We start from the raw sequence: 12,304 nt of genomic DNA on the forward strand, positions 1-12,304 counted from the left end.
CTACATGTTTCTGTAGTGCAAATGTCGCACAGCAGGGGCTGCACGTCGTTCCGAAGGGGAGGACTTCCCATTGGTAGATGGCTGGGTGCTCATCTCCTGGCTTCTCTCTCCATAGGAACCGTAACAGGGGCTTGTCCGCCTCTACTAATCTCACCTGCAGGAACATTCCTTTAATGTCCCCGCTGATGGCCACCTTTTCCTGGCGGAAGCGGAGTAGAACGCCGAGTAGGGAGGGGCCGAGTGTGGGACCGGGCAGTAACTCTTTATTCAGATTTTGGGATCCGATCTGGTAGCTGCAGTTAAATACTATGCGGTCTTTACCGTTGTGATGGACCTTGTGGTGGGGCACGTACCACGATTCAGTGGTCTGGTCAGCCTCTTTAATGTCCATCTTTGTGACGTGTCCCGCTGTGATGAGCTTCTCAATCTCAGCGCGGTATACACTCTCTTGGGCGGGGTTCTTGGCTAAGCGCCGCTCCGTGTTCAGCAGGTACTGTTCTGTGGCGTCTGTCTTGGCGTGGAAAGTAGGCATTCCTTCTCGCCGCAGGAGTGGCGTGGCGTATCTCAACACGCCGTTGACCGGGACTCTCTTGGTCCCTGTCTCGAGGAGGTGAATTGCGTAAATGTCATCTTTAGAGCGAATGTCTTTCTTTCCGTTCTTAAAGGGCATTTGTTCCAAGGTCCATAGCCGCTCTACGTGTTGCAGGAGTGCGGTTTCTCCCTCTGTGACTCGGGAGTGGAGACATCTAGTGGCTGTACTTTGGTTGAGAGATTTGGCGAGCGGGCCTTGGAGAGTCCATCCCAAACGGGTCTCGACTGCTGCAGGACAGCCTCGGGGTCCGGTATGAACCCGGTCTATCGGGACAATGAGGTCTGCATGGTCGGAGCCTATCAACAGGGTCGGCATAGCATTGTCTATGAGCGGGATCGGTAACTTGCGCAGATGTGCATATTTCTCCATCAGCTTGGCGACGGGGTATGTGTACCGCGACAGTCCTATTTCTTGGCTGGTGAAAGCGTCTGCAATCTGGTACCGTCGCTCAGGCTGGCCGCTTGCTGCGATAGAGAATGAGACATTCTCGCCCTTTATCGTCTTCAAATCTCGTCTTATTGTCCGAATTGTCATTTGGGTTTCGCTTCCCCGCAGCCCTAGCTGGGCCGCAGCGGAGGCGAGCAGCAGGGTCTTCTCTGACCCGTCATCGAGGACGGCGTAAGTGTCCAGGACTTTATTCTGGTAGCTTAGTGTCACAGGCACTACTTTTAGGAGTACTCGGGCTCCACTGCTGCTGGCGGGATCGATGTACATGACGCTCGCTTTGCGGCTGGATGGTGCAGGTGAAGGGCGCCGTCTGTTACTGTCGTGAAGTATGTCCAGATGGGCTCCATCGCACTTGGTGCACCTTTTCTTTAAGCGGCATTCGGCTGCCATGTGTGAGCGTGCACAGCGAAAACAGCGCTTGTTGGACTTTATCCATTGACCTGCTTCCTCCGCGTTCAGCTTGGGGAAGGAGTCACATTGCGCTAGCCAGTGTTCTTTCTCACAGTAGGGGCACACTATCTTCCACTTCTCCGTTCTGGAGGGGGTACTGTGGCTCCTGCTGCTCGGTACTGACTCCGATTGGTGCATCACAGTCACCGATCTTCTTCCATCATTTAGTCGTCTGGTTCCTTCTCTGGAGCCAGGGGTGCTCCGTCCGAATGTATCTAGCCGTAGGCTGCTGACTTCTCTCGCCAGGAAGTCTGCTAGATCGAGGAGGTTCGGTTCGGGGCCATTCGGGTCTCTGTGGTCCCTCTGCCGCCTAAAGCGCTCCTGACGAGCGGGCGGCAGCTTCTCCAGGATCCTTTCCACATTTGAGTTGGCGTAAAGTTCATGCCTCCCCTTCTCTCTTTGCGCTCCCAACATCCCTACCAGGGACTGCACTCTGATGGACAGGTCGTCCAGTGCTCGATTGTCTATTGCTGGGGGTAAGCGGTCGATGTGTCGGATCTCCTGGATCACGTAATCCCATATGCGCCCATACCTCTGGTCCAATGCTACCAGCGCTGCTGTGTATGGGGTGGTGGAAGTCGCGTAGGCGAGCGCTATATTATGTGCGCGGGGTACCTTTAAGTGCTTCAGTAGGATGGCGTATTTGTGGCGTTCATCCAATACATCCACCAACATGGTCTCCAGACACATGCGGAGTTCTGTATACTGGGCCCGGTTCTCTTGGGTGAAGTCGGGTACCATAGGCGTGCCAATGTATGACGCTGACTGTGGATACATCGGCGAGCGTTGGGGGAGAGGCCTCCTAGGCGAGTCTCCTCCCGCTCCTTGGTATGGGCTGGTACCGGCAGTGTACCATGGCCCGCTTGTCCAGGTGCTGTTCCTCGGTGCGGGTCGTGCGTCGTGCTCACCCGGGTATAGAGTCGGGGGTCTGTAGCGCAGCTCCGCGGGAGTATAGCCTGGGCTGTACCGGGCCTCCTGGTCCGGTAGAGTACTGTGCTGTCTTCGGGCGTGGTTCTCCTCCTCTTCCTCTTCGTCTTCAGTTAGGTCATCCAGTGCTTGTAGTCTCTGGTTTAGCCTCTCCACAGGATATGCTGCTCCTTCCCGGTTGCTAGGTCTCGCTTGGACCGGTGGGGGGAGGTGGTCTGTGGGGGGTATAGACCTCGTCTGTTGGTCAAGTTCAGGGTTGTTTACTCGGCTAGGGGATGCCGCCCTGGAGGTGTGTCTAGACGAGTTCCTGGAGCCTCTGGCGGAGGGAGAGGGTGTTGTCCGTCTGATCAGCTGTTCTATTAGTTGCGACTGCTGTCTGTCGCGCGCTGCGTCCCGTTGAGCACCGGCTCGTTCTCGGGCCACATTCTCTTCCATCTGAATGCGTCTTATTTCTAGACGTATCTGCTCGTGTTCGCTTCGCTGCTGGATCTGCAGTCGGTCGCGTTCAGCAGCGGCGTTCAGGCTGATGAGGAAGGCCTGCTGTAGGGTCCTCTCTGCCTCGCTGGGAGAAGGCGGTTGTATAGGGGAGCCTTCCCTCGGGGTACTCCTTGCGGAGCCTTGGAGTTCTATCTCCACGGTGCTCTCCCCGTCTTCTTCCGTGCCGAGTTCTCTCTCGGTAGCGTTGTATTCCTCCCGGGACTCATCGGGGACTACTTCTTCAGTACTGGCGGGGTGTGAAGTCATGTCTGGTTCCCACTGGTCCCCACCGTGAACTTGGTCAGTTACATTAGAGCCCGTAGGGGCCTCTATGGTCGGGGTAGTCTGGGCGTTGGGGTTAGACATACTTTTACTTTCTAGTTTTACCGCGTTTACTGTTAGTAGAAGACTAGGTTGTTGACTGACAGCGTAAGCCTCTAAGTACTGAGGGAGCCGTCGTTCGCGCTGCGGGCGTTGGTTAGGAGGATCGTTTCGTGGAGTGTTCATCATAGGCCATTTCAATATTAATAACACTATATTAATAATTACACTAATTACCATCCGGCTCGAAGGACCAATTGTAACTGAGGGGTACAATTCCCTGACTGTATTACTAGATATGATACTTACTACCACTACCTTTGTACTTAATATTCGGCCACCCAGTACACGGCATAAATATATTATCATAAACACTCTCACGTAGATGAAACGGATCCAACACAATGTACGAAGTCGAAACAGGTCTTTATTTCTACACAGCGATGGTGTGTAGAACAAGCACTTAATCACTAATTACATTTATGAATAGAAATAGTATGCACTTTTATGGCAAAGAGTATTCGTCGGTATATCAATAGAGAATGTCCAATCTCTGAAGGCGCAGGTGGTAAATATACGACCTGGAATAGTTAAGGAATAACAGCAATGATACTTTAATGATTATATACTAGATACACTAGAGGGGGTTAATCCGGTCGCTTGTAAGCCGACAGGAGTAGGAGGGGGGGGGGGTAGAATCCGGCTGCCTCGTCCGGCCAAGGGTATCCCAGGTGAACCCACTGTAGTGCCGTTCAATGCGCCGGCGATCCTTGGACCACAGATGAAAGCAGGTGGACTCTTTGTGGGCCGGCTCTCTCCGGTCCACGGGGGAGAGACGTGAAGCGACCTCGTCTTGCAGAGCGTCTCCTCACCTTGCGTCCTCTCCAGGGGGGGGGTTCCAACACACGGCAGTGTCGGGGGTCTTTATCCATGGAATAATCAAAGTATACAAAGCATAATCCGTGCCTGGGAAGGCGGGCTGTCGTCGGTAGAATAATCCGGTATACAGGTCCACTCGCTCGTCGGCTCTGGGGCTCCTCGGGTGCTGCTTCACATGGGGTCAACCACCCTGGGTAAGCAGCCAGTTCTCTGCCTGAAACGATGGGGTACTGACTACGGTAGTATTCTCACCGCACGAAGCACTATATATTAACAGACTATTATTAGCTTAATAGACTACGTCCAACTCGACGATATAGTGCCAAATATGACTATTCAAATATTAATATACACGATGTCTCAATACCGATGGTAGGCGAACTTGGCCTTACTCCCACACGTGGCGTCGCGGGGAGGCTTTACGTCTGTGACTCTATTGGAGGGTAAGAAACTGGACTGAAAAGAAAATCCTACTTTAGTAGCGCAGTATATATACGCACTATGAACAAATAGTCCCATTAGTGGTGCGGTAGCCAGATTCCTACGCGGAACTAGGACTTGTTTGTACATGTGGGGCGGTACGTTTGAACTGGGTCTGAGGGGTATGGCAGCCTGGCACCAAGGTCTCGACCAATAGTAGAATGGAGACTATTATGGGATGTTCAGTAGGCTAGAATGGATATTCAATGCATATTGTACAAGGAATATACAAGGGATATCAGGGAATATTAGAGAATATACAAATACAATTAAATATATATATATAAATAATATATTCGGTTTAATCTGGCCCTTCACAACAGTTACAGTTGGTTTTGTCAAAGAAGCTGTTACACTCATAACTATTCTTGATCTAAATATCAAGTAAACCATATTCTGATTACATTACAGAAAATGATTCACATTAATGGGGGGGGTGGGGTGGGATGGAGTGTCAGAGAGAACACAAGAGAGAGAGAGAGAGAGAGAGAGAGAGAGAGAGAGAGAGAGAGAGAGAGAGAGAGAGAGAGAGAGAGAGAGAGAGAGAGAGAGGTATAGGAGAGAGAGGGTGAGAGAGAGAGAGAGAGAGAGAGAGAGAGAGAGAGAGAGAGATAGAGAGAGGGTGGGAAATAGAGAAAGGGGGGAGGGATAGATAGAGAGGGGGAGGGGAGAGAGAGGGGGGAGGGAGAGGGTGGCGTGAACACTTTAGGCAACCAACATGCGCTTCCGCGTTGCTCTGAATTGCTGATTGGCCGAGCGTGCGCATGCGCATGAGCCGCGATGCGCTCCTCAGAGGCAGGAATACTAAGCTCTCCCTTAAGCTCCAGGAGAGAGGAGAGAGGCTGAAACCCGCAGTTCTTGCCCAACTGAATCCGAATCCCGGATCCGATTTTTCTGATGAATACCCCCAAAACATGGAGGTCCCGAACGCATGGAAGTATTGATTGCGCCGTTAGGAATCATTAAAAAATATACCGTTAACTGGAATATGCTGTGCCTTTACACATATGTTGGATTATGTAATTGGTTTGTCATGACAAACTAATAAAAATCGCGATTTACCCGGTGGCTACAACAACACACAGTGACTACATTCATCATTGTTTACAATGAACGGAAATCGCGATTTTTTATTAGTTTGTCATGACAAACCAATTACTAATCCAACATATGTGTAAAGGCACAACATATTCCAGTTAACGGTATATTTTTTAATGATTCGTTACAGCGCAATCAATACTTCCATGCGTTCGGGACCTCCATGTTTTGGGGGTATTCATCAGAAAAATCGGATCCGGGATTCGGCTCCCATCAGTCGGGCTAGAACTGCGGGTTTTCAGCCTCTCTCCTCTCTCCTGGAGCTTAATGGGGAGCCACGCTCGGCCAATCAGAGAAACGCGGAAGCGCATGTTAATCAGAGAAACGCGGAAGCGCATGTTGGTTGCCTAAAGTGTTCACGCGAAGAGGGGTGAGAGGAGAGAGGGAGAAAGAGAGGGCGGGAGAGAGAAAGAGAGAAAATGAGGGAGAAAGAGAGAGGGAGAGATATAGATTACAATACTTCTGAGTGATTATACTTCATACTGACATTAGCACGTGAGAAATGTTTAGTATTCAACTATTTGATAGTTATTTTGATTGGATTTAAAAGAGCTCCACGGGGTGTGCAGTCAGCTGATTTGGCCGCCAAGGCGGGTAAACACCTCATCATCTTCGACACGCATAAATAACCAAAACCTGAAAATCAAGACATTGTAATCTGCTATAGATTCTGAAAACGTGTGCATCGTTCACACACCCCTAACGCAATAAGAAAATAAGTACGCTTTCACAGAACCGTACACACAAGCGTAACGTACATGGATGTTTGTTCCCTCACATCTGTTCTAAGACAGCTGCACGACCGAACCGCCCCGAATGTACATTCCTTGAACACAATTTCTGGAGACTAGACTCCAGAGTCCCCGGTCTCCCATGACTCTGGTGCAATGATTGAATGGGAGAGTGTGAGAGTGTGAGTGTGAGAGAGAGAGAGAGAGAGAGAGAGAGAGAGAGAGAGAGAGAGAGAGAGAGAGAGGAGAGAGAAGAGAGAGAGAGAGAGAGAGAGAGAGAGAGAGAGAGAGAGAGAGATGAGAGAGAGAGAGAGAGAGAGAGAGGAGAGAGAGAGAAACTTCACACTACATTTACTACAGAGTTCACAACAGCCTTAACGGCTGTGGAACAGGCCTCCCATTGTTTTTCTACTGTGTGGCATCATGTTGGCAAAAAAAAAAAAAAAAAAAAAAAAAAAACGTGGGGAACTGGCTGCAGCAGAAGGTATTTATTCTCGCAAGTTTTATTCCAAAGTTCTCATTTGTCCTGCGGCTTGTTTGTTTAATGTCTGGTTATCCATTAAACTCGAATCAGACATCAGGGAGGTGGGGCGTGAAAAGTGAGAAGACGGCGGACGGTATTTTGAGCGTAAGGGGCGTAAAAAAGAAGGGGAAAAAAAAGGGGAGAGAAAAAAACATATTCACACACAGATAAGAGGAGGAGAGGGAGGTGGGGAGGAGGAGGAGGAGGGGAGGAGGGGGTGTTTCCTGAGACAGGAAGAGTTGAAATAGCACACAGCTTGGTCAGAGCATGGAGAGAAGCTGTTGCTATTTCTGACTCGTCTAAACCACCGGGGGGACGAGTGGAAGCTATCGCTCAGATTCTTAACACCGTATCAGAACCAGACGAGCAGGCAAAGACCCAAAATCCTAACAAGTTAACAACAGCTTAGATACATGCAATCCTGACCTGAAATATACTTACAGAGCAGTAGTCTGGCATACATCCTTGCTTTATCATAAATCAACCGTGATGGTGTTTTTCACCAGTAGAGTGGGCAGGATTTATTCCCCCCCCCCACCCCCCCCCTCCGTGTTTATTGGTTGTAGAGGAAGGGGGGAAATGATAGGCATTCCAAAAAATGCCCTCTCTATCTCTATTGTGATGCCATGCTAAAAAGACACAGGCTTTCATATCAGTATTTGCTAGCATTATTGCTCTACTGTAGCCTACAAAAAAAATCATAGTGTATGTCAACGGACTGCTCTCGAGTCTCGAGTGATCAAAGTTGAATGACCAGATTTGATGTTGTGTGTGTGTATATACACCCAACGTAATACAACAGCAGAGCTGCGATGTAATTTCAGTGTCTGGCCACAAGGTGGCTCCTAACTCCACTCCAAATGGGGCCAGCGATGAGCCTCGGCTACACAATGGCTATTTCACCAACAGATGTTGGCTCCTGACTGGCTGTCAGTGTCAGGGGCCATGAGGGGGAGGCATGTAAAGGAAATGGCTAAAGCATGCTTATCCTCCGCTATACCTTTGACCTCTGCTGCTTGTACCCTGTGAGGCCACTCGCCAAACTAGAGCCCCCACTCGCTGTGCTGTTGTTTACATTCAACACATTCCAGTTCCAATCAAGAATCCTATCTCCTTCTTATTCGGGTTTGAAAGCGTCACATTCTTGGGTGTTCAAAGGGAAACCCACGAAGCTATAAAAACAAGGCCTGATGAGAGCTCTGATATTTAGTTATTTCCAACCATTTATATAATATTATACACTGGTAGTAGTGTACTACTTACTATTCATGTGTAATATATGTACTACTTTAAACTATAGATGGTTTCAACTTGACAATGTAAACATTCTAGAATCTACATGGACCCAAGTTTATTTCCAGTTTGCTAATAGCAACAGCTGACAGGAAATACACTTGGGTCCAAGCTGTTCCCTAGCAACACTGACCATATTCACACAGCGGCCATTTTGCTCTTATGCCACGCTCAGGTTGGGTTCCTGTCCACCCTGTTCCCACCTAAGGTGAGCATGACATAAAAGCAAAATGGCCACCATGTGAATATATTCGATTCCACTGATACGGTCTGTACATATAGCACTGCTGTGGTATTTTCCTTTTTGGTGATTTTCATGTTTGTACTTTAATTGAAAGGTGACACAGGGTCCTCTATGTTGACCCTTGATCCAGGTTTCCGAAACCTAAGGACCCTGGCATTCATTCTAAACAGTGTTTACACATCAGAAATACTGAAAATAGTTGCTTTAGAGAGAGAAGGGCTTGGCCCAACAGCATTGAAAGATTCAGTGAATGTCGTTTCTTTTCTCTGCATAAGGGCAAAACTGAGATAAAACAGACTGATGTTTGTTTTTACATTTGAACCTATCTTAATCGTGCATTTGCAGAAAATGACAGCTTTACTGATGGAGGGATGACGTATTCATAATTTCCAAAAGATCATCTCCTCCAAACTTTTCCGTCCCGTCCGTCCAAACGGACACTTAATCTGGTGGAGTCTGACACACCCTCAGCCCTGTCCAACAAACAGATACTCCTCATTGAAAAATAAATAAAAACAGATGCATACAGACAAGACAAAAATGGTTCAATGTAGCCGGGCCCTAAACCCATATACCGTGTTAACCAAGAGGGACAATACGGGGGTTATGAACTAACCTGCCATCTGGCCTGAGTTAGCGGGTTCCCATCTCTGAGGCCTGGTCTCCCAGCGTAGAGGCTGGCGGGGGGAGTCTCCGTACCCTGGGGTGCTGGGGCCGGCTAGCGAAGGGAGCCCGACTCGTGGTCGCTGGTGGAGCCCCAGCGGTCTCCCCTGGGCGCTCTCTCCCTCTCTCCCCCAGATCCCTTCCCCCTCTTCTCTCCGGTGGACCCGCAGGTGGACCATCATCTGGTGCCTGCTGCGGAACACCTTCCCACACTCAAAGCACTCATTGTTGGATTTGGAGGGAGTCTGCTGCTGGCTCTGGGAGGGTCGGGCGGCCGGGGGTCCCTGGCGAGAGGAGGGGCGGTCCAGGCGAGAGGAGGGGCGGTACCTCCGTGTCGCTAAGGGCTCTCCGGGGTCCGGTCTCCGGAGGAGGCGTGGCTTGCCAGCCCGGAGCTGCCTGCGTCGCCCCGTGCCCCTCTTCGCCTGGCTCTTCAGGACGAAGCGGCTGCTCTCCTTCTCGTAGACCACAGGCAGCTCCGGCCAGAGCCTCCTCGCCCAGGCTTCCCTGCCCCAGATGAGGCCTTATAAACTGGGTTCTACCGGCTCCACAACCCTGCCCCTGGTGGCCAACTGCCAGGCCTGGTAACCTGCAGACCGGATCTAGCTCTGGGATCCTGTAGCCTAATCTAATTTGCTTCTCCTCCTCCCCCTCCTCCTCCTCCTCCTCCTCCTCCTGATCTGTGTCCTGTTTATTCTCAGGAGTCTGGAGGTTGAGGTAGTCCAGGAGACGCCCTCTTAGCAGCAGGTGAGTCCTCGTCGTCGCTGGGGTTATGTCGGAGCTGCGGCTTCTTGACCTGACTGTGGACCTTCTCGTGGGCCCTCAGGCTCTCCCTGTTGTGAAACAGGTTCCCGCACTTGGAGCAGATCTGGTAGACAGAGTTCACCGAGCCGGTCACAAGCGTCGGGGGTCCTGGGCCCACGTCGTGATGGTGGCCGGGAGCTCAGTGGACTCTGCCTTCGGCCTGGACTTGGACTTGGTGTTGTGGGTTTTCATGTGGGACTTGAGGAACCAAGCTTCCCTGAAACGTCGACCACAGATGCGGCAGCAGTGCTCAGGATCCCGGCGTGCTTCTTCATGTGCGACTTCAAGAACCAGGCCTGGGTGAAGACCTGGCCACACGTCTCGCAGGGGAAGGTCCCCGTCGCTCTGTGGCTGGATGGCCTCGACCTCTGACCCGACCTCTTCCTTGACCGGCGCCTCCTCCTCTGCGTCGGCGGTGATGTGGACCTTCTCAATGTGGCTGAGAAGCTGGGTCCTCCCGCTGCGCCTCGTAGGCCACACAGGCGGCAGCAGAAGGGGCGATGCTCCGGTCACCGACTTCTCCCTCTTCAGGCTCCTCGCCGGCCCCTTCCTCCGGCTCTCCTCCGCACCGTCTCCGTTGATCGTTCTGGTTGCAGGCGGAGCCGCTCTTAGTCGGACTGGTTCCCTCCGTCCAGACCCCTCGGAGACGCCGACCCTCAGGCCGCGACCCTTCCTCCTCCTCCTCCTCGGCGCCGCCCTCTTCCTCGTCGTTGGAATGGTGGCTGGAGAGCGTGCCCAGCTTGTGGCTGCGGATGTGGACCTTGAGGGTTGCCCTTCTGGGAGGCCCTGTGGTCGCAGTAGGGGCACTTGTACGGACGAGCCCCCGTGTGGCGCCTCATGTGCTGGGGACAGCGAGCTGAGGAAGGGGAAGCTGCGGCCCGCACACGTTACAGTCGAAGGCCCCCGGGGTCCGGTCGTCCTCCGCCTCCCTCCCCCTCCCCCTGGCCGGTGCCGTCTCCGTCCAGCTCCCTCCTCCTCCTCCCTCCTCCTCCTCCTGACCTCCGGGTTGGGTCTCCATCAAACTCCACGCTGTCTCTGGGGTTCATGGTGTCCTCCGCACCGGCCCGGCCCTGCGCTAGCTCGCCAACACTGTATCCCCACTGCTATCTGCAGCGGTACATCTAGGGCTGTCTGTCTGTTCTGTCGGTATCAGTTAGCGCTAATGCTATCTCCCCCCCGCTCATCTGCTGTGACCTTTTAAACAGAGCGTTCAGCACAACAGCTCCATCTAGCGGGCTCTGGTTATTAAACGCACCGCTGTCCATCCATCCTCCTCTGGCGCTGTCAATGTGTGTGTGTGTGTGTGTGTGTGTGTGTGTGTGTGTGTGTGTGTGTGTGTGGTGTGTGTGTGTGTGTGTGTGTGTGTGTGTGTGCGTGCAGTGGCACTAAATAAAGCGAGCTCGCACACAGTGCTATCATTTATTGGGGCAGGTGTGGTTAAGCTTTAGCTCTGAGTCCAAGCACTATAATCCACAGCCCACTGTTAACTGGGCCATATCTGGAGGTAGAGTGAACGTGTTCAGCCCCGTCCCCGGTCGGCCTGGGTTCCTGGGCCTCTCCGGGCGGTTCCTCTAACGCACGCCTCCTCTTCTTTTCATTTCACCAAGGCTTTTCTCTTGGCTTTAGCTTTTCAGAACATCAGCGGCTCTGACCAGCTTGCTCGGCACAGATAACGCCAACCTGCGCGCGAGAGAAGAGAGAGAGAGAGAGAGAGAGAGAGAGAGAGACGAGGAGAGAGAGAGAGAGAGAGAGAGAGAGAGAGAGAGGAGAGAGAGAGAGAGAGAGAGAGAGAGAGAAAGGGGGAGGGATAGAGAGAGGGGTAGGAAGAGAGGGTGAGAGAGAGAGAGGGCAGGAGAGAGAGAGAAAGGGTGGGAGAGAGAGAGAGATAGGTAGAGAGAGAGAGAGAGAGGGGGGGGGGGGGGGGAGAAGAGAGAAAAACGGGGACAAAGATGTTAGCATAGTGCATCACAAAAGCACCTGTGTTCAGTTACACATTTGCATAGACAGCTCTGACTATGTGTCAGTGGGAGTGGATCTTATGTGTCATACATTTGACCTGTATTATTATCATCTTTACGTGTGTATGTGTGTGTGTGTGTGTGTGTGTGTGTGTGTGTGTACCTCTGACAGTATAGGTAGCATGAAGCTAGCATGTGTGTCTAGTACAGCCTGTGCCACACCACCGCTGAGTGGTGTGTGAGTGTGTGTGGTGTGTGGTGTGTGTGTCTGGTGTGTGTGTGTGGTGTGTGTGTGTGTGTGTGTGTGTGTGTGTGTGTGTGTGTGTGTGTGTGTGTGTGTGTGTGTGTGTGTGTGTGTGTGTGTGTGTGGTGTGTGTGTGTGTGTGTGTGTGTGCACGAGCCGCGCGGTGCTTCGGGGCC

The 12,304-nt window shown here is 51.8% G+C and overlaps 1 pseudogene across 1 annotated transcript in view; it reads right to left on the reverse strand.

The window, feature by feature from the left end:
- Nucleotides 1-11,199, reverse strand: part of LOC311246423 (zinc finger protein 516-like) — a 91,468-nt pseudogene extending 80,269 nt beyond the window's left edge. Inside the window, exon 1 of the transcript in view lies at nt 9,079-11,199. The product of the transcript in view is annotated as a zinc finger protein 516-like (transcript). The remainder of the gene's footprint in view (nt 1-9,078) is intronic.
- Between the last annotated feature and the right edge of the window lie 1,105 nt (nt 11,200-12,304).

This window comes from Notolepis coatsorum (assembly GCF_963971535.1).
Source record: "Notolepis coatsorum genome assembly, chromosome: 19".
NCBI lineage: Eukaryota > Metazoa > Chordata > Actinopteri > Aulopiformes > Paralepididae > Notolepis > Notolepis coatsorum.